This window comes from Protopterus annectens, chromosome 15.part0, assembly GCF_019279795.1.
Source record: "Protopterus annectens isolate FY-2018-M chromosome 15.part0, PAN1.0, whole genome shotgun sequence".
Lineage (NCBI taxonomy): Eukaryota > Metazoa > Chordata > Ceratodontiformes > Protopteridae > Protopterus > Protopterus annectens.
The window spans coordinates 595,530,546-595,554,168 of record NC_056749.1 but is presented as its reverse complement, the minus strand read 5'-3'; the positions used below and the strand labels follow the sequence as shown (position 1 = coordinate 595,554,168).

General features: G+C 36.9%; 1 protein-coding gene across 1 annotated transcript in view; it reads left to right on the top strand.

Moving 5' to 3' along the window:
• The first annotated feature begins 1,481 nt into the window (after nt 1–1,481).
• LOC122789859 (glycerophosphoinositol inositolphosphodiesterase GDPD2-like) overlaps nt 1,482–23,623 on the top strand; it is a 502,465-nt gene continuing 480,323 nt past the window's right edge. The window contains exon 1 of the mRNA XM_044057293.1: nt 1,482–1,943. The gene's annotated coding sequence lies outside the window, so the exon portion shown is untranslated. The remainder of the gene's footprint in view (nt 1,944–23,623) is intronic.

The window sequence follows — 23,623 nt, the reverse complement described above, 5'->3', positions numbered from 1 at the left end:
TCTAAGCAACAATTAATCTCTATAACCAAAAAAATATATACTCAGCTCTGTATATTGGCAGATAGTCTGTAAGGCAGTCTCTCAGAACAAAGGTTCCAGCAATTTGAAAGGGGACCCTCTAAAGTCGTCTGTTGTCCATCTCCAAAAACTGCTTCATACTTCTCAAGAGTTCCTCGTTACAAGGAACGTTTCATATTGAAAGTGTCTGCCAAATGCTCATTGCTGAGAGGTTCTTGAACTAATAACCATGGTAAATAATACCGAATCACATCAGTTCAACAAAATAACTTATTACAGTATAAAATAGCACTTTTTAAATATGAGGTGCACTTCTTAATTGGGTGTTTTGCCTATTTTTTTCAACATTCGTCCTATGGGTGACACATTAAGCCGAGGTCCCACGACTTGGTTGTAAAAGATCCTACAGTATTTATCGAAAAGACAAGTGGATATTCCCTGGTGCAATGGCCAAATTCCCCTAGTACGCAGCTGTATAGATGTTCACAGACTGCAGGTTTTTGCTTCATATTTTAGCTCTGTTTTTCATAAAAGTGTGGTTTTCTAGCAAATCGTTGAAGATTGAAGTCAGAAAACAGTAACATACATTTGGGTTTCAGACTTCATATCCTTTAGAAAATTCATGCTAATTAATGCAAACTGTCAACTTTCTAAGAGCAGTATTTAAAAAGTGTCCCAATTTTTGGGTCTTTGCGCCCCCCCCCCCCCCAATTATTTATGGCTTAGTTCAGATTTTGTTGCTCTAAGAGGTTGAGAGGTATGCGTATAAATACAAAATTGGTGCCCCCGGAAAGGAAGTCAGTAACCTAGTGGCACGAATTCCGTTAACAAAGACTAAATAAAAATAAAATAGACATTTTGGAGGTGGAAGGTTAACAGCTTTGGACTGGTTCTGCCTCTAGTGTCCAGTTGTCTACAGGCATAATACAAAACAGCATGGAACATGAACGATTGAATGAATTTGTGATGTACAAAGAGCTGATTGACGACCGTACTTTGAGATGCCTGCGTACAACATTAATGATTAAAAGAAAACATTTCCTGACTGACGTGAGCAAGTTTGTTAAAACAAGTAACGTCTTCCTTAGAATTAGGACGTGCAGATAAGTTTATTGAGAAACTGTAGACCATTTATAAATACTATTCAAGCCAGAAAGGCACAATTTCTGAGGTGGTGGCTTCAGAAACTGATTCTGAAGTTGCTGGTTAAAAAATGAGGCTCAAATGCTGATAAAGTGTAAGAAATTGACTTCGCTGCAATCTAGTGGCTTCATCACATCATATATATATATATATATATATATATATATATGTATATAAAAAATATTTCGACTAAAGTCTACACACATTCTGTTGCAGGGACTGGATTTTGTTCCTGTGAAGCCGTTTGGGCTCCACCCCCTCAGTGACAATCAGAGATGCTCATTTTGGGGATTTGTGCCTTTTCATTTTTAGGACTCACTCAGCACACCAGTTTATTATTATTGCAGCTGGTGAAGCACCAATGGAACGTAATGAACGGAGGTGCAGCAAATTAGCATGTTTTGCCCAGATGTGCTAGAAATCAATATCTTACCAGAATGAATGTGTTTTCACCTGCACCCTATTAGAGGCTGCCTATCTGTCCTTCCTCTTCTCTGACTTAAGTCTTACACGTGGTGATACGGAGTGTGTCGATACTGGGCTGCACCTGCCCTGCAGCAAGGAACATTACCTAACCTGTGGAAAAGTCGTATGGTTAGGGATTCACACCTTTGGTAACGAAAAAAAGCACATTTCAGGAAAGGGAGGAAGGAGGCGTTTTCTTGTAACCTTCTTTCGTTTCTGCTTTAATCTGCCAGGACACAGGTTCTCGCTGCATGGATTTTACTCCTAGTTACACCGACAGAGTAGACCTACATGAGTGAGGATTTATTGTGCCAGCCGTAAGTTCAAGCTTTTGCAAAGTAAACTACTAAAACAAGTTTTGATTTGACTTTCTTATTGGGTGGTGGTTTGTATTGACTGTATGTTGTACGTTGTCCTAATTATTTGTTGTAAAAATCGTTCCTTGTCCTCTAACCCAGAGCAATTCTCTCCTTGAATATCTCTCCGAGATCCTCACATGTTTCCTCATATTTTTCTCCGTCTCTTGTTTTTATTTTAAATAAACAACCGAGCGAGGATTTCATTCAGCCGGCAATGCAGTTACACTTACATATTGCTTATTACTCAGAAAGCGCAAAATGATGCAAAAGCTATTCTATCATTTTAAGGGAATCACTGTAATATTTACAAACTGGCCCTGATTTGGGGCATTTAGCCCCCCCCCCCCCCAGTCATTTTTGGCTTTGAACCTAATAAACACAAACGTTAAGCTCTGTCTCTTGCCCTTCGGCATGGACGAGGGCTACAATGTGTCACTTTTTATCGTGCGCAAACATTGAAACATTGTAGCTAACTAAGGCAACTTGCATTTTTAGGCAATCTGTGGTGCTTTTACTCTGGTTTGCCAGGACTACGGTGTTGGAAAGTGATCCTATTCAGTAACTGTATACTGATAAGTAGCTCAGTAATGACAGCGAAATCAGTGGTAAACACTGCTGGTACTTTGTTTCGGGAAAAGTAATCTGATCTTGATATTGTGTTGCTCTCCCTCTCTGTTACGGGGAGTACACTGATTTTAGATGGTAAAAATACCTGCCGGTCCAGTGGATCAGCGCAAGAGTCAGCATGACAAGGTGTTTTGTTCTGTCCTGTATTTACCACTTTGACTGGCAAAGCACTGAAAAGGACCATTTGTATCCAGAGCATATACGTGGTTAATAAAAGCAGGCATTAGTCAATTATCAAGTAATCCAGCAGGGCTATGTATTAGTGGTCCCCGAGGAAGGCAGATTTAACAGGGGCAGGCCATTTTAAAGTACTTTATACACCTGACTAGTTCATTAGCAGTAGGTAGCAACAAACACCGGCTGTTTCACGGAAACTGACATGCAGATCAGTATTCAGTACTGTTAAATATTTACCCTTTTAAGTTATGTTTTCAAGTTTCCTAAAGAAGGCACCATTCTTGCAATTTGGGGAGATAAATTCGAGGTATCATACTTGTAAAGTGACGCAAAAGATCTAAGGTGTATCCGAATGATTTTATTTCCCATGTCAAGTTTGCAAGCAACTAGGCTTCGTGTATTTTAGCAGAGACGTGTTCGGAGTATAAATTAGGTGTCTTTGTCCTCTGTGGAGACTGTTGAAGATAGTAGTAACACACGTTTTTATTGAATAACTCAACGCTTGCATAGGGTTACCATCTGTCCCTCTTTGGGCAATTGTGTCCTGTGAAAAAAAAATAAAAAATGGTTAATGTCCTGAAATTTTAGTTCAAAATATTTCCCAAGCTTTCTTTAATAGTTTCATAAAACAGTTATATTGGATCTAAAACACGTAAATGTTATATAAACTAGCATAAGCAACGCAAATGCTACAAGAATAATCTTTTATTTTGGCAAAAAAGTGAAGTTCTGTCCTTTGCACCGGCTGTGGATATGATTTGTACTGCAACATTTCATGATTCTATAAAAAATGTCCCACTTTGCGCATTTGGAAAGGTGGTAACCCTACGCTTGCAAGATACCAAACTTAGTATCTCAGAAGAGTGTAACCAGAAATTCATATTTTGTTCTCAAGAGTTAAGCCTAATGTTTCATATCAGACACCAACAGTCATTTAAACATATACCTCCACTTAGACTGTTGCTCTAGGAACTGGACACATTAATTTCACCGTTGTAACTTATAGGCATACATTTGGTATTTTAAGGTGCATTCCTGTCATATTTAGAATATTATGTATAACTGTACGCTGTAAACATAAAGTTCTAAGCATTCTATGCTCTTTGTAAAATAAAGTTTCCAAGAAATGCTCAGGAAAATGTACTCATTTGAGTACACCTAGCTACACCCCTGATCACAAAGATAAGTTGTAGCACTACACCATTTAATATATTATAAGGTTAGTGCCAACATCTATCCTAGTACTAATGACACAATGTGTGTTGCAAAAGTGGCCAGGGATGCCTGTGGTGGGAGGGAGAGACGTGGTAATATCTGTAGGTATGTACTGTAGTCAAGTGACAAAGTGCTGCTAGGACTGTGCCATTTAACTCTCTGACTGCATAAACTTTGCACTTTAGATACTGTAGGGTATTCTGCCCTTAACAAAGCACTTGGCTTCTTTGCACAAAAGTCATGAAAAATGACAGGGCAGATGCCCAAAATGAGTGACAATTTTTAAGTATTACTCTACTTCACTTAAAATACAAAGCGGAACAGGTTTTTGCATCAATATTTATTTTCTTTGACAGTATTAAACTCTGCCTTGCATTATTGGCTGGCTGATTTTCTGGTAAATCTTTGAGGGTTACTAAAAATGTGAAAGTCTGAGACAGGACAAAAATATGAGACAAATTCAGTGGTGTTCTGCAAAATAAGAGTCAAAGCTATGACCCTGGGTTTAGATTCCATGCTTTAGTGAAATAGGCTCTGGCAACACCGCTAATTATCGCTGAAACCCAGAGAAGAATGACCAGTACTCAAATATTTCAATGACTTGCAACTAGTTTTACAAATAAGAATGGTTAATGTCAGGTGTGGGTGTTTTAAAACATTTGAAATAAACATATTTAGATACCTAGTGTATAATAAGATAACCAGAAATATTTGCTACAACATTTATGCATTCGTTTTCAATTGTTTAAATGTATGTTTACCTGCACAGAGTATCACATAAATATCATTTATATAACCCATGAGGGCATAATGAATTAATGAAACGAGTTAACATTAAGGCCAATAAAATACTGACTTGTGTAGCTGGCTGCTAATAAACCAATTAATTTGAGAAGACATTATTACCATGATTAGTAACATGGAAAGATGCAAAGATATTTATAGGGTAAATGTGGCATAATGTATTACTTTTATACCTTTTTCACCTTTGTGTATCTTAAGTGTGTTTTTACATTAAGAAGGCTGGGGCTGCAATTCTAGTGGGAGTAGAAAGGTAGCCTGGTCTCTCCCAGCTGGGAAACGCTCAAGGGAACTTAAAGTAACAATTACTTGTAGCTTGTTGGTACCTTTTCACTAAACTAATCAGTGTGTTTTTACAATAAGAACAATGGGACTGCTATTCTAGCAGCAGTAATAAAATAGCCTGGTCAGTCTGCATTGGGGAAATACACAGGAAGCTTAAAGTGAGATTGTTTCATCAGCCAAAGGGCTTTTTATGGACTTAATTGGGTGTTAATCTGAGCCACTTTACTGTGCTTTTACATTAAGAAGTTCCAGGATCGTCTATCTTGTGGCTGAAAGTGTTTGAGTTGGGAGGCAAGGAGCTTAATGTATGGTCATTTATTGTACAAAGGTTACAAGAATTAGTTTTCAGCATCCCATAACACAGGTTTTACATGGAGCTAAGCTTAGGACAGCTAGATAGTGTCATACAACATTAAGATCATAGCAGTATCTAACATCTAGTCCTCACCCTAGACACCACTTAGGTGACCCATGTAAAATCAAGACCCTAAACCATAATAGTCCAAACCTATAGTTTCTGATAATATGGATTTGCAATTTCCTAATGTCTCTGTGGGCAGCTTGGTAGACATGACCATCCTGAGAAAATGTAGCTATTATCTGATGTACTCCGACAACCTTTTAATCCTTAAAGAAACTAACACAGTATGCGAGAGATGTACATACATAACTTCCTTGGAGGCAAAAGTCTCACTTACAGACAAGGTTGGAGTGCACACATGCTCACACGCACACGCACACCCTACATCCTTCACACATAGACCTACTTATCTTGAGGCAATTAAAAGAAGCCTCTCCAAATCTCAAAGACCTCCTAAGTCATTAAACTGTGACACCTACCCTCAGCAATTACTAAAGCACATGCCAAAAGCAACACTTAACATTGTATATAAGCCTACACCCAATGATCCCCCCAAGAGCAAAGCCCATAAGGCAAGCAAACACTTTACCTGGCACTGTTGTCATATGGGATTCTATTGTATGATACACAAATACTCCCCCACCAGGATGGACAAGGAGAGGATAACTGTTAGTTGGCTATCTGGTGCTAGGATCTACAATATCACACAAACACTCAGGTGACTGTACCACAGGTACCAATATGGTTCGGTCATAGTTCATGCGGGTGTAAATAAACTGAGGCATATCTCACTGGATGATATGAAAATAGATATTATGGATCTCTCTCTCTGAATGTGTGTCACAGACAGGTATGTGCCTTGCATTAAGCAGCATTCTATCTTCACCAAGGATGATATCACATTATGAACAGAAAATGACTGATTTTAATAACTGGCTTAGTTTCTTGTGTCACTCCAGAGGAATCCAATATCTACCAAATGGGAAGACATGGTTAAAAAATCACTTTACTTTGCCAAGGATAGTTTGCATCTGTTCCCCCTGTGCTTTTGGTTATTGGCTATAACTTTATCTGTTCCCTTACAACCTTTTTAGGTAATGTCAAAATGATAAAATCACCAACATAGCAAAAAAAAAAAAAAAAACCCTCAAAGCAACCTTAAGGTATTACTGCTCAATGCTATGGGTCTAAACAAGGAACTCCACACCCTATAAGCTATCCTCACTCTGGAGAATGTAGACATCTGTGCTGTTACTGAGACTTGAGTTAAAGCCACAGAAAGAACTCCTGCATTGGAAGGATTTAGTACTGTTGACACATTTAGACCAACAGCACAGACAGGGGCTAAAGTTTGAGGTATCTCAATCTATGTTAGCAGCAAATACAACTTAAGGTTGTATGCCCTTGAGTTCATCCATGTCCAAGTCTCTATAGACAGGGTTCCCTACAATTTACTGGCCAGCTACAGGTCACCCTTTGACCCATGAAACTCACAGCTGTTACCTAGACCTAGCACAGGTACTTTCCATTCAACTAAATATCCTATTCATGGGAGACTTTAACTACCCCTGTATAGATTGGGAAACATAAACTGCCTCTAATTCAAGGGCACAGCATTTCCCGGACTTCGACACAAACACCCTAGACCAGATAGTGCACTTTCCATCCACAGGATCTAACTTAGTGGACCTAGTACTCACCATAATGGGAGAGAGAATCATACCTCTCAACTGTACAGATTTTTGCAGAATGTCCAGATTTGTGCCTCATATTTTTGGTCCATTTTTCATAAAATTGTGTTTTTCTGGCAAAGTAATGGCAAATCATTAAAGGTTGAAGTTAGAAAATAATGACAGACAATTGAGTTTCAGACTCCATACCCTTCAGAAAATTAATGCTAATGCAATACTTGTTATTCTATCAACTTTTTAAGCTTGTAAGAGCAATATTTAAAATGTGTCCCTATTTTTGCGCCTTTGTCCCAATTTTATTTATGGTGTTGTCCAATTTCTTGCTCTTAAGAAGTTGAGAGGTATAGAGAGGGTTACCATCCTGTGTCACATCCTCATTGTTGAAGTTGGAACTCAAAATGGTCTCCTTTGAAATAAAATTCAACCCAGAAAACCTAACTAAACCCATAGCAGTAAGGATGTAGTTTGCTTTAGTATAATTCCTATTAAACAGTGGTTAGTCAAAATTCACAGCTCCCACAAACTCCGAGAACACAGCTACCTAGGCGGAATTATTTACAGAAAAACTGTAAAAACATATAAATGACTGAATTGAGGTTGCCATACCTACCAGAAGTAAGCCCAAATTTAACATAAAAAATGAACCACACTGGAATCTTTACCTTAACAGGCTATATAACAAAAAAATCATGGCCAAAATCAGAAAGAGCAACTGCCCGAGAGACAAGCTCTCTGATTCAACTAAATAAGAAACTAATAGGTCTAATAAAGTCCATCAAGTGCAATTAGAAGATCAAACTAATCTTCCAGGCTAGGGACAATCACAAGGCCTTCTTCAGCTATCTCAGGAATATTAAAAGTAATACTCAACAGTGTGCAGAACTTAGTGGTAAATGGCACAGCCTTCACTAACCAATGGAACATAACAAATCTACTGGCTGAGAAATTTAACTTTAACTTTAATTTCACCTCCCCATGACCCCCTGTGAAATCCCTTCTAGCATATACCCTCTCCATCTATCAACAAGGAGCAAGTCCTGGAAGTGCTTGCTAAGGCCAAAAATATTGCTTCAATGGGCCCCAACAATATCCCCAGTTGCCTACTAAAAAGCCTAAAACATGACTTAGCAGGACCACTTGAGGTACTGTTCAGCTACAGCTTCAAAACAGGTTATATGCCAGGTGAATGGAGGATGATAAAGGTCATTCCTCTTCATAAGGATGGACCACCAAATGACTCTGGGAACTACAGACCCATCAGTCTGACAAGTCTAACATGCAAAGCCATGGAATGAATTATCATGGAAATGATCAAGGTCATTGGCAACCTATGGACACTGGACTCACCCCAATTTGGCTTTAAGGAAAGGTGTTGCCTACTTAACCAGGTACACTTATTTGTCAGGGTCATCATGGGTATGGATGAGGGGAAAATAGTGCATACCACCTACCATGACCTGGTTAAGGCATTCGATACAATACCTCACTCGGGTATTGCTGACAAACCCTCAGAACTAGGCATCAATCCTTACATAACTCACTGGATTGCCAGGTGGCTCATAGATAGGACCAAAGAAGTTAGGATTGGTGAGACCATCTCCCCAAGAGACTGGTCACCAGTGGAGTACACCAGGGCTCTAAGTATGACCCACTCCTGTTTGGTATGTACTTCTTGGAAGTCAATGCTAATGTCAAAAGCCTCTGGCTCTCCAAGTTCACAGACTATTTTAAATTGGGAGCCATCATAGATTCCCCATGGCACCAACATTTTACAAGAGGGTCTAACACAAATGACTGCTGTGAAAACTGTGGTTTAAAACTTGGTGCAAAGAAATACATTATAGTGCCCTTGGGAAAGTGTCTACCCAAACTAATTTCTTCACAGATAAAGCACTCCTAGCAGTTGACACAATAGTTAGGGATCTGGAAACGTAGAGAATAATCTGGCATTTGACCAAAATGTAGTCAAGATGGTAAGAAAATCATTCTTTGCCACCCAACTCATAAGTAAGGCTATGACTTCCAGCTTCAAGAAAGTAATAAAACCACTCAGCCCTTACCATACCCATCAGAGTACAATGCCCCCTTTGGCATGTGCCTAGCCAAGGACTTGCAACAGATGGAACTCCCTCAAAGATTCTTCACCAGGAGAATCCAAGGTATGAATACCTTGTTCTACACAGATTGCCTTAAGGTCCTATCTTTGCACTCAGTCTCCAGGTTACTGAGAGGCAATTTATGCCTAACATATAAGGTGTCCTTGGATCCAGCTCTGATAGATCTATTGAACATCCACATGACAAACAACACCAGAAGCACTAGATCCAAGGACGTGAACTTTGTCTGCAACATAAATAAAATCTGCTGGTAGGATTTATACGTCTCCTACCCATCTACTTGAATCTGACTTCATCCCTGATGCTGTTTGAAAGAAACCTTGATCACTGGATGGGAAATCACAAATTCACCCTTGGTCTGGCCCCTGTCTCTCTGATGGACAGAAGTAGACAGAAGGTAAATGAATCCCCAACTAACATACAACCACACACACACACAACCATATAGACATCCAAGGAGCTCTGGGACAAAAATGTGATTGGTTGAACAGCTGGGTTTGTAAAAACACTGGTGGTCATGAAGTTAGTATGGACCTTTATTAGGAAACCGTGGCCCTAAGCACTGGGTATGTGATGTTAGAGACTTTAGCTAGAGATATCGGTTTAAGATGAGAAAAGAAAGACTGGTTTCCTGGATAACAAATTGTGAGCTGACTTGTTGAATTAGTAGGGTAGGTACAACCACATCTTTGGTGCTGATTATATGTCGGGTTAAATATTTAAGGGTGTGTTTCATAGTGCAACTGCTATAAAACAAGATGTAGCTAAGGTGAAATAATCCCGAAGTTGGGAGACCACCCTACTGAATGCTAGGTTAGTCATCTTCGTTTTTTCAAGAAGGTTACACTCCATGTACCCTAGTGTCATAAGCAGTACATGCAAGTCTGTTTAATGGAGAGTGTAATGATAATGTTTCACAAAGTAGTAACTGAACATAACGTAGATTTGTCTGCTTTAGGCTGAATTGTACTAGACAGTTCTGTATACAGGCCGGCGATCCAGAGGCAAATCTTTGTCTTAAATGACTTCATAGTTGCTGGCAACTCTTTGTCTCCAATAAAAGTGAACAGACCTACCATATAAAACATATGATAGTTGAGAGTTGACTTAGCAGCCATAAGTCTGTCCTACTTTGAGTTTAATTTACTTTGTCTAGTGTGCCATGCTGATAGTTTGCCTTGCTGTAAGACCGTCATGTGATGGGAGGAAGACAGAGTAGTCCAACTAAAATAAATGAATAATGCAATATACGTTGTAGGATATATGATGTCAATACTTCATACTTTGTTTCATTGTTTGCTTATTGTTTTTATTGAGTTAATGATTTTTGGAGTAAAAGTTTAGACACAATAGCATCAGTCTTATTTTTCTCAGATTACACATTACACTATAGCAAAACAATATTTTAAGATCTACCTTGTTTGCTACTACATAGTTGATAAGTGCATTATGTAGCATTGTCTGCATACTGTACAAGGCTTAGCATACCATTTCTGTATACCAAAAACAAAGAACAAGGAGCCTAGCAATAGAGCCTTGGGGAGGATTTCTTTCATTTTATTTAGCCAGGGGTCCTTTCCCTTTTTAACTTTGCTATAGGGAATTGGATTAGAATTATGGAAGATGATTCTGAAAGCCTTGGCTCAAGAAACAACGATCCTGAATGAGTCATCTGTCAGATTTTAGATGATAATATGCTGTCAGTAATTTATCTAATGGGGTGTGTGTGTGTGTGTGTGTGTGTGTGTGTGTGTGTGTGTGTGTGTATACCATAACCAGAAGTGCAGCTATGGAGTACCTGAAGGAAGCCCACCTTGCTTTAGGAAACCTGGGTCATTTGTACTTTGCTTCTCTTTAGCATCTTAATCATTTGGTTAAGATGCCCCCGTTTAAACATAGGTACTAAGCACACTACATCTATATGATAATATTATATATAAATGTCTGTTAACAACTTGATCAGTCACAAAGTGAAGGAAGTAAGGTAGAATACTAAAGTAGAGACATTTTTCTAACATCAGAACAATTTTTGACTGTGTGTACAGGTACTTTTTTTCCTGTTAAAAATAATAAAAGTCAGAAGTGCATTTTAGTTTTAAAACAAAAAGAAATGCATTGCAGAAATCAGATTTTTCATAACATTAGTAAACAGAACAGTGGAAGTTCTTAAGCCCCTTCAGTGGTTTTATGCACAGGCCTTTCAAAGGCTGATGCGGCAATACAGTGACAATTGCAGATTAAGGTCTGACACCAAATACATGGAGGTCCTAAATGATTTTACTTCACTTGGGCTTGAACTTGAGGTTTTAAATGTCAGGCTTTTTTGATGGTATCATTTTTGAGGCCTTGCTTGAACCTGTCATGCATTTCTTATCACAACCAGTTTGGCTGCCTCTTCTGCCCTGATGGACTAATAGCACATTCATTCCCCATCATACTTGGCATAGCACTTCCCATCACCCCAAGGGGATTCCATAGTTTTAGGGAGGCAGTAACCTTTTGGGAATTGTATTTTGACTTGATTTGTGGTAGGCAGGAGTTAAGTGTAAGGTAACCATGTAGATTTGAAGGTATTTTTTATTGATAGCTGTGCTTTACAGGGTACATGTTACATAGGCAGTGTATGCAAACGCCAGCCCCAGTCATGACTCTGTCACATAGGCAGTGTATGCAAACGCCAGCCCCAGTCATGACTCTGTACTCTGTATGTCACATAGGCAGTGTATGCAAATGCCAGCCCCAATCACGACTCTGTACTCTTTTTTTCTCTTTGTGCAGTTGTACAATATACTACCTTTATGCAGATCCAGCTAAACATTGTGTGTCTGGAGCTAGCCTTCAATTCACCATCAAAGGGTGCTCCTGTGGCAGAAAACCCATGCCCCCCCCCGAAAAAAAAAAGATTGAAAGCAGGCTATCAACCACTCAGACTTGCTTTTCCCATATGTGCTCTCAGCTGTTGGATCTACTATTCAGACTCAAGCTGCCTGTACCTTAATCAAAGCTGCAACCTCTCCTCCTTGCATTTAATGCAGTTTTTGGATGCCTCACTCTTGGCTTCTGTTTTGGCTTAATTTTTCTTCTGTGCATCAGCTTGTCAAGTAGGCTGAGGATCTTAACCCTGAAATAGGACTTCAGTCAGTGCAGCCAAGATCATTCCCAGAAATCACAAGTAAATAGATGTCTAGTATCTTGGGCAAAATATTTCAGATATGATTTAAATGGAACACTTTTTATAACACAGTAAGTAATTTGGTTGTTAGGAGAAGCTACTATGACTTACCTGCAGTTCTTTAATCACAAGAATAAAACAATTTCGACAGAATTAGCGCTTTCGTCTGCCCAATGCAGACTTCATCAGAATACTAAATGTAAGGTGCCTCTGATATTTATACAAATTTTTTGAAAGTTAATTGATAAGTGAATAACTAATTGAACCTGGGAATTGAATAACATTTGCACAATTTAAACAATCTCATGTTAAATTTAAAGGCACAAGCTTTAAATAAATGAATTGTATACCCAACAAAATAGTTTGGTTTTAAAATAGCACAGAAACTATTATTTGAGTCACATTCTAAAGTGCATATGTGCCTAGGCTTTTAATATACTCTGAATCAATATTAGTTTAGTTTAAAATAATTGTTATAAAAATACAAAAATACAATAAATATGATTTATATATAAACCTGAGGTGAATATGAAACTGTTAAATTTATATATATGCCTATAAATATGTAAAAACTGTTGAAAAAAACAGTGAAAACTATACACATTAAAAATATATACATACTTAGTTCAATAAAAACATGTTTATATACAAAGAGATAAAACATATTTCTAGTTAAATACAAATAAATATATATTTATACTATTTATTTCTAAAAATGCTATCAATTGTTAAACATGCCATACATTTGAGTGTTGAAAAATGTTTTTTAAGAAAGCATTTTTATTATATCTTATATATATATGTATAAACATTCAGCATGTTGTGTATGATATGTAATGTAGAAATAAATAAACTATTTAATATTAATATACAATTATTGAAGCAACTAGCAAGGTAACAGTTTTTGTAATTAATACTTGATAATTATAGTCATGTTAAACACGTGGTCCACAGCTAAATGTATAAATCTAACCATGTTAGTGTGGAATACAGTGAAGTGTGTAGTCTAGATGACTTCTTTGTCAGATTCCTTGTAGTTTTTGTGATTTCCTGGAGGAATACCAGTAGTTTAAACTTCTTCCCTTCAGTCTGTGTTGAAGTTTGACTACCTATAGCTTATTATTGTCCTGTCACTCTTGTCAATTGCAGGCTGGTTTAGGGTATTTATATTTGTGGTACACAATCAGCAGTAGCTTTTCACCACTACATTCAGGCTAACCAATGACATTTCCCTGCCATGTTTATCCTCTGGATGGGATCTGTCAAGTGTGGAGGTTAGGTTGGATGAAACTAATTTAGTTTGTGTAGACTGCATGCCTAGTTAAACAAATGCAGCATTTTGTAACTGAAGAGTGGGCATCTACTGTTCACCTAACAAGTAACTATTTGTACTTGACTTATTCTTATGACTGACATACTCAGATATATTCTGTACAGAGTGATCTATTTAGACTTTAACTTTTTTACTAACATGTATCTAACATAGTAACTTACTTCATACTTTTTCTGCTTATACCAAAGGGTTCTAATAAAGATAGTCATTTCATAGTTGTATACTCTTAATTTACCAGACTTTGTATGACTTTATATAATCAGATATAATTTAGCTAACTGCTCATCTTCCTTGGGTTACTGTTTTGTATATCGATACACTTTCTAAATTAGATTTACCCAATATTTGTAAATGCAGTATACAATGTTGTGTTTTTTTTTAAACAATGTACATTCTTAAAAGCTAACTTCAGTTGGTATGGAATGTTCTACATTTTCTTTGTGCTGATTGAAAATCATATGTCTATAGAAAGTCCTGAATTACAAATGACAAGCTTAAAACAGGTTTTCAGCACTGCTGAAGTACCTCATTTATGGCTACTTAGTGCTGAAAATCATAAAACTTATTTTTGGTGGTTGTGGCACTAACATAAAAAAGCTTTAAGGGCACAAGGTTAAGGGGCTTAAATGTCACGTTACAAGTGAGGAAGGTATCAAGATAGTCAACCCATTTCTTCTGGAAGAAAGTTGGGTGGAGGGAGGTAGACAAAATGGCAGTGTAGAAAAGGTAAATTATAGCCATACAGAAGGGAAATTTTTCTTTGTCCTTTAGTAACACAATTTGCTTTTCACTAGAATTCAAGGGGTCGAAAACAATATTGAGACATTAAGTTGCTGTGTTGAGAAGCATGGTTCTGAATTTGGGCAACTGGTAATAAGAAATTAACTGATTTAAGTGGTAAACTGTTAAGAGAATTTGAAGCCATGGAGAAAAGCCATAGATGAATGCCGCTTGGGCGAATAGGCAAGTTTTCAGGAAAATCTGCAAATGGAGATTTAAAAGTCCACAAGACTAGCAGTTCACCTGGTAATATGATTAAAAAAATGGTTAACAGCAAAAAAAATAAATAAATAATAAACAAAAATGCAGGCAATTATGTGACATTAAGACAGAGCTTGGTGTTAAATGAGCAGCACACGACTGTGCTCACTGTAAATGGTATGTGGCTACAGGCATCCTAAAGCACATGAAAAGTCAAGGTCCCTATTCGTAAACCCTGTGTGCCTTAGAATGGCATGCAAAGCCCTTTTTGATTCAGAAAAATAGTACATGATTGTACAGTCCTACTGCATTATGTTAGTGCAGTGCCTTAATCATGATTTCCCTGTGCAAATCAGCCCAGCACCCACTTGTATGATTACTAAGGCAGAACTGTTGCAAAACTAGCTGGAGCTGACAACATAACCTCTGGAGCAGCAATCCTAGAATGCATAATGGTGCCGCACTTGCCAGTGCAGTGCTTCCGCCATCTCTTGCCAATATGCAGCTGAGCTGAGCCATATTTACCAGTACATTTTTTTAAACATTGCTTGGTTGCACTGAAGAAAATTCTTTACTCCTATGATGCAGGTAAACCTGCTGTATAACACAGGCCTGGTGATGCTGGCACTCTCTTGTCAATGCAAACCTGCACAGCAGCAGGTACCCTCATTATAATACTGTGGCAGTAAACACAGGTGAATTCTTTGAGTCAAAGTCTGTCCATTTGGCAGACCACATTGAACTGAAATAAGGCAGTTTAGCTATGTACAGGTAGAAAGGCATACTGTGAAAAGCTGAACTGTCTTACTTCTGTTATGTCAGACTCGCACTCCTGGTGGATACACAGAGCACAGGCATGCCTGGAATGGTAAAATGCACCACATGCTCCTCTGTGACATTCAAGGACATGGAATGTGGACTGTGTACTCACAGGGCATAAATGATTTTATTTTTGTTTTATTTGTTCTGCACTTTGTCAGCAGGGTTAGTCCCCCTATGATTTGGAAATGAGATAAATGTGACAAGATAGTTTCATCCAAGGACTTTTAATGATTCAGTTATTAATAGTTCTGGAAATGTTCTAACTGAAATTGAAGAAGTAAAGTTTAAAGTATGTTCCACATTCCACTAATGATAAATATCAAAAAGTTAATGATGTATTTTTTTCCAATTGTCATGATACAAAATTTTATCTGACTGACATAAGATAATTTTCATTTTTGTCACCGTTCATTCAGTCTGCCTTACCATCCAATGGAAAAACAATTTGAAATTTTGGTTTTGAAAGAATTGTATTTTGAAGGGAAGTCCAATAGTATGGTCATAATGTAAATAATGAGCTTAAAATGCTTTAATGATGTATATGTAGATAAAATTTCAACTGACAAAATTGGTGGGGAAGTATTATGCCATATGTTATTGCTTACATACCACCCAACTTTTTTCCTTAAGAATTCTGGACAACCCAAAATTAATTTGGGGGTGGGGAGACAAAGGACCCAAATCAGGGACAGTTTTAAAAGTTTACTTTAATTCACTCAAAAGGTTAGTAGAATATAAACAAAAGATTTTCCAAATATATAGTAACAGAAAGTAAATTATTATATCTGGGAATAAATCTACTCAATGAATTAACAGATTCTCTAATATTTAATAAAATACTAGACAAAATAGAACAAACAATTGATTACTAGAATAAATATATCTTTTCAACAGCAGACAGATTATATCTTATTAAAATAATCATATTTCCCAAAATATTATACTTAATACAAAATTTTTCATTGCCACCTCCCAAATATATTATTCAAAGATACAATAAACTAATTTTAAATTTTCTATGGTTTCCAAATAAACCCCGTATAGCCTTAAATAAACATTTACCAGATTGGGAAGTTGGTGGAATTAATTTACCAGATATTGATTTATATATTACCTCATCTGTTATTAAAAACATAACACTATAGTTAAATAATTCATACACACCTATATGGAAACAAGCCCATGAGCAGATTTACATAGAAATCAATTATAATAACATACAAGACAACTTAATAGTAATACCATCACGCCTTATATGGATGTTAAAATATTATTTTTTAGGGAAAAGGAATAATATTAATAAATTGCCATCAAACTATATAAGCTCTACACTTTTTCAGTGTTCAAAACATATATAAACAAAATACCAAATATTAATTCTTGGATTTTTCTTATTTTCCCTATAGCTTTTACACCAAATATTCTAGATACATTCCAAATATCTAAAATAAATATACTTAAAGAAGAAATATTACTCTTTTGGCATCAACTTATAGAGAAAGGGAAAATTCTAACAATTGAACAGATAATTTATAATTATAATATAAATAAAGACAATTGGTTGTTTTTACACAATCTAAGGCATTTTCTTATAAATAAAATAGAACAAATGCAACCTTCAGTTAGACATGAAGCTCCAAAACTCATTTAATACCTTATTCTTATCACAAAACAGCCTTATCAGGGTAAAGGTTATTTGTCTAATATCTATAAAATTGTTAAAAAAAAACAAAAAACTATCATGAAAAATCATGCTGGGATTATTATACTTTAATAAACAACCATCCTCCAACTGAAGAAGAAAAAAGTAATATTCTAAAATCTTCCAAATTTTCTACATTATCAAAATACTGGCAATTATTCACTTGGAGATATCTACACAGAAGTTTCTATACACCACATAGATTAGCCAAAATGTATTCTATTGAAGATGCCATACCAAGATAAAAGCAGATTGGCAGCATGTTTTTTATGAATGTATGTGTCTCAATATGTACTGGAAATCCATTAACTATTTTTTTCAGACTGTTTATAATGATAATTTTCAATTAACAAAGTCTTTAATTTTATTCAACTCTCTTATTTCAAACTGTGTACCATAAAAAGACACTAAAATCCTATGGTCACTATTGGCAATTTCACGTAAAATCATAACTATACTCTGGAAAAACTGGGAAAATGAGGCTTTTCCTACATTCAAGGAATTTGAGAATTTATCAATAACAGTTGCTCACATGGAAATATTAACAGTGAAAAACAGAACTAAAAGATCTACTTCTTACTATTACTCTTGGATGAAAGTACTGGAAATACTCAAAGATCAAAGAAGATATATCATCTTATGTTTCTAACTTTATATAATATAGAATTTCAATGTTATTTGCATAGACACCAATATAAATAGTTATATAATGGTTTGAAGTTAGTAATGTTTTAGAATTGTAAATATGTTATTTATCTTTATTTCATGTAATGTTTCTTAAGACATCTTATTTAAATAAAAAAATATTTAGTAAAAAAAATTAGTAGAACAATAAGTTTTGAATCAACATGTATTTTCTAAATAACAAAGTCTGAAACTGATGTCTGGAAGTATTGACTGACTAAACATCTGTAATTTACTAGAACATTTAAAATTTACAAGGGACAGGGCATAAACATAAGGCCAAAGCAGGGACATACTACAAAAAAGACAGTTTGAAATGTATGGGTGAATCTGCTTCTCAGTCAGTAGATCTCAACTATTCTTTAAGAATACACATGTATCCTACTACTAAATTTAAACAGGAAGTCTAAATGTCTTCTGTTATGAGGAACAAGAAAATATTATTTCATCATCACTTAAAAACAAGTTCGTAGTATGTGATCCTGTACCACAAATATTTTGTGATTTACCAAAGGTACACAAAAATATTCAACACCTGCAGATGGATTCACCATTTGTGGGAATGGATCCTTAACACAATCTATTTGCTATTTTAGTTGAATGTTTAAAACATTTGCTACTTCTAGTTGCATCTAGAATACAAAATAGCTGCTGACCTCCTTAATTTTGTTAGTGATATTACAGATTATTGACAATGGTACATCTTCACACATGATGCAAGTTCTTTATCCCTTAGGATGGGGCTGCACATACTCTCAAATATTAGTTAAATAGTTCAGAGCATTGCACTTTTGAATTCAGAGATTTTTTGTTTCAAGTTATCGAGTTGGTATTGAAGATAATTTATATTAAAAAAGGAATGTTATTTGCAATTAAATGAAACTGCTAAGGGAGGTAGTAACTGCTGTCTAATATGCATTAGTATTTATGGTGTACTTTCAGGTTAAATACATCTACAAAAATGTACGAGCTTTGATAATGCCATGTTGTTACTCGGATACCATAAGGGCAAAAATTATACAAATTTAGACTAAAACTGGATATTTGAAATGATTAGACTTGCTGATCTCTGGGGCGGCCGCGGTGGTGCAGCAGTAAGCATTGCCACCTCACAGCAAGAGGTTCTCCGGTTCGATCCTCAGCTGGGGTGCCTTCTGTGCGGAGTCTGCATGTCCTCCCTGTGGTCGGGTTTCCTCTGGGTGCTCTGGTTTCCTCCCACATTCCAAAGACATGCTGTAGGTGGATTGGACACTCTAAATTGGCCCTAGGTGTGAGTGTGTATGTGTGTGCCTTCTGTGGAAGGTTGGGCACTGGGCTGGCAACTCAACACTGTAAAACTCCACTGCCAATCTTGAGCGGACAGGTGATCTGCTGTGGCGACCCCTAACCGGGAAAAGCCGAAAGAGGACGAAGACTTACTGATCTCTAAATCTATAACTGTCTGTACTGATTCTAAATTGATGTTTGTTACTACATACAGAACAAATTCATTCTAGAATTAGCAAAGGCAAAATATTGGCCAATTTTACTTGTACTAGCCAAGCATCTTGAACAATAATGTAATTTTTAGATGTAGAAAATGTAGGAATACGGCTGAACATTTCAACAATTTTAAATGTCTCTGTAATCCTAGAATACCAAAATAAGTTCTCCTTACATTGAGACAGTAAGGGTTGTGAAAGATGCATTAAATGTCAACATGTTTTAAATACCACACACTTCTCAACCAAGGACCTCCTAGAGATTTTTTTTTTTTCTGAAATTTGAACTGTAGTCACTTGTAATAACACAGTAAATAACAAAAGCGGTGAACCAGCCACTTAGGACAATTCAGTGAGATGTTCCTGCAATTTCAGCCGTTGATACTAGCAATAGTTCAAGAAAAAACTGTTCCAGTTCTGTCTTTGGTGAGTGAACCACTTGACAATTTTTACCGACTTTTCCCTACATCACTTGTAATAACACAATAGGCTGTTTCTTTGGTTCAGTGTTAATGCAAATTATTCTATGTCTAACAAACCTCAGAATTCTTTAAAGAATACATTATGGCTTACTTGTGCAGTAACAGGTATATGAAGACAATGGCACTGCACAAATATCCTTCAGTTCACCGTACAGTGATATTCACATTTATTGGTATTGATTTGAGTGATTGTAGGTTCTTGTACAAGAAACAAGTAAGTCACACAATTGCATATTAAGGAAAGGAGATGAATTTGACCCAAGATTAAATGAACATTTTTGGAACTGATGCATTTCTCATGCGATACAAGTATCTGTCAATGACAAGTATAGTGAATTGAAATGGAATAATATACTGGTTTGATGTCTTTTTACAGTGGCATGTAATATACTGTACAGGCAATCCTACTGTGTTTATTGAAATATCTTTTAGGCTTAAATATTTATTACAGCTAATGGGGGGGACTTAATATTTATCATAACCATTTGATGCTTATCATGTAATTCTGAAGGCATTAAATATTCTATATTTGATTCATGCCATTAGCTGTGAAACCAGTACGCTGTTTCTCTTAATCAAATAAATAACAGTTTTTGCTTTAATTCACATCACTGTACTAGCTTTGTTCTGTGATTTAATACACTATATGCATGTATCTGTGTTTGTGTGTGTGTGTAATGTGTAGGGGTGTGTTTACCCCTATATTGTTGCATTTATACTTGGATAATCACTCAGCCATTCCCACTCCTTCCTCAACTACTCATTGCACAACTCGGCCACAACACAACGTATCTATGAGATGACCCTCCTACCCTTTTTTCAATGTAGATACTTAGCTAACCACGTAGAATTTCCTCCTACACTCATACCTGTTCTAGCCTATATGCCAGGAAGGCTGTGCAATGAGCCCATCACTCCTCTAGTCTAACTGTCAACTTAGCATCCAGACGTGCACTACTTGGCTTACATAGTAGACAGAGTAATTCCAATTTCCCATTCTGTGATGCAGCCTATGAGCAAGATCTGTTACTTTCATACACTATACTCCCCCCCAACCTAGGTGGCAGATGGGCTGCTTAATTGACCCCTTCTCTTTAATTTGGCTACTTGTATTCCTCATTTATTTCCTATTGGTCTCCACTGCACCCACTCCAGGACTCAGCATTGCAAGTCCCAACATTTTAAACAGTTTGTGTGGGGTGTGGTTGTGACTGAAAGACACGATCAAGCAAGCATAACTTGCTGTACATGCTATTTAGTGTATTTACCATGTGAAGCCTACATCGAGTGTACTGAACCCAGCAATATATAGCATACTACTGCTGCTGCTACTACTGCTGTTACTACTACTACAACTACTGCTGTTACTACTACTACTACTACTGCTGTTACTACTACTACTACTACTGCTGTTACTACAACTACTGCTGCTACTACTACAACTACTGCTGTTACTACTACTACAACTACTGCTGTTACTACTACTACTACAACTACTGCTGTTACTACTACTACAACTACTGCTGTTACTACAACTACTGCTGCTACTACTACAACTACTACTGCTGCTGCTACTACTACTGCTACTACACTATTTTGCTTCTGGTCAGCTAAGGAGCAAAAGATCATTGACTCCTAGCTGTGTGCACCCATGGTGAGACCAGCACTGCTACCCAGGTAGTAATCTATAGGTGAACCATCATTATTCATCACGCTTGTTAGAATTAATTATTTTCACTAAGCACTGCTAGATTAGCTACAACTAACCTAAATTAAGACTACCACCCTAAGTACTTCATTCATAAATCTTCAGGGTCCAGTATAATAGTATTCCTCTAACCTTTGAGTACCATGTTGAGCTCAAGTCCTTCACTCCCTGGCAACATGCCTTAGCAGTCTGCTGTCACCCCATCTGTGGCCAGCCTGATCACATTAGGTGTTCTAAGCAGTGCTGCAACTGTCCTATGCTTACGAACTGTTTACTGCTTCTGTGAATCAATAGTATAACTTGGAAGATATGTAAATATATTTAACAAAAAAATTGTGGCAAACCTCTTGCATTAGTCCACTATTGATTGATAAGCATCATACCTCCACAACATCACATCATCACGGCACACCACTAGGCTCATAATTTACGCTGAGGCTGTAAAGAAAAATTTGCTAAGGCATCCAAGGACACCAACTAAAAGATCCTAGCCCCTAACACACAAGGCAACACTCACTCACAGAATGTGCATGTGGAGAAGGAGTAAATCCACACAGAGCTGGATCCAGCACTAGGTGACCTAGGCAGTCACGTAGTGCCCCGTGGCTGGGGTGGGGCCACTGCCAGTGGGGCTTCCACATTAACATTTTAGTTAATTAAAAAAAAAACAAAAAACACTAAATACTGTGGTAGTGGAGTCCCCTTCCTTTTAAGGACCACCATGCATGTGTCGCACGCATGCTAAAGTGGATATAAACACATTCCATACCTGCATGTGGAATCTAAACCAACTGTTCCATTGACGGAGAGAGTGTAAGTGTGTGTGTGTGTGTGTGTGTGTGTGTGTGTGTGTGTGTGAGTAATTTAAACTAGCTGTTCTTTTCTTATGAGAGATAGTGTGTGCGTGTGTGAGAGCAAAGTGAGGTGTGTGTGTGTGCATATGTTGCTGTGTGAGAGAGGAGGTGTGTGTGCACATGCATGGAATTTAAACTAACCATTCGTTTGTTGCTGTATGAGAGTGAGTGTGTGTGTGTGTCTGTGTGTAACATACCTCTCAACAGTCCACATTTTCACACAATTGCCACATCTAGCTTCATAATTTTGGTCTCTCATAAAATTTGTGGTTTTCTAGCAAATCACCGAAGAGTGAAGTCACTAAATAATGACACACACACACACACACACACACACACACACACACACATATATCTATATATGAATTTCAGACTTTATATCCTTCAGAAAATGCATGCTAACACAGATCCTAAGTTAAAAATAGCAATATTTAAAATCTGTCTCTATTTTTGGACCATTGTATCCCCATGATCTTTGGCTTTGTCCAGATTTCCTGCACTGAGAGGTTGAGAGGTATGGTGTGTAATGCCCTGGTTAAGGGGGTCAAGTTAGTCAATTAACTTGATCAAGCTTGACCCTGTAACTTGGCTACAGGAAACAAGAGCCTGAATCTACATCAACTACCAGATTGCTGAAGGAATTGTGAGTTTGAGTTTCAGTGCATTTTCATGGAATTGTGTGTTTCAATGGAAGAGAAGTTTAGTGTTGCTCATGCTAAGTCTGTTTACAATATGCAACTAACTGTTTTGTTTAGCAAACAACAGTTACTGTTTGTGCTGTAGAATTTGTAAACAGTGTTAGTAGCATAATTGCCTTCATTGCAGAAAGCTATGGATTCTACTCCTACACCATGTAGATGAAGTGCTGATATTGCAGTGCCAATTTGATGTCATGATTATTTATGTGTTCGTTTAAAATGGGTACTGGGTTCTGCACTCCTGAGTATGTCTTTCTTTGTATTAGATGCCTAATAACTATGAACTTGTTGGTTTACCAGTCATTCCGTATTGCAATATTACCAGCTTTTTTTAATGTAACATAGGCTATTAATTCTTCAAAGGCAGCAGGCACCGAATTAGTAGATGAAACACTGAAATCTAAAGTTGTTTACCAATAGCAACCTCTTCCTCAGTTACAGAATTCT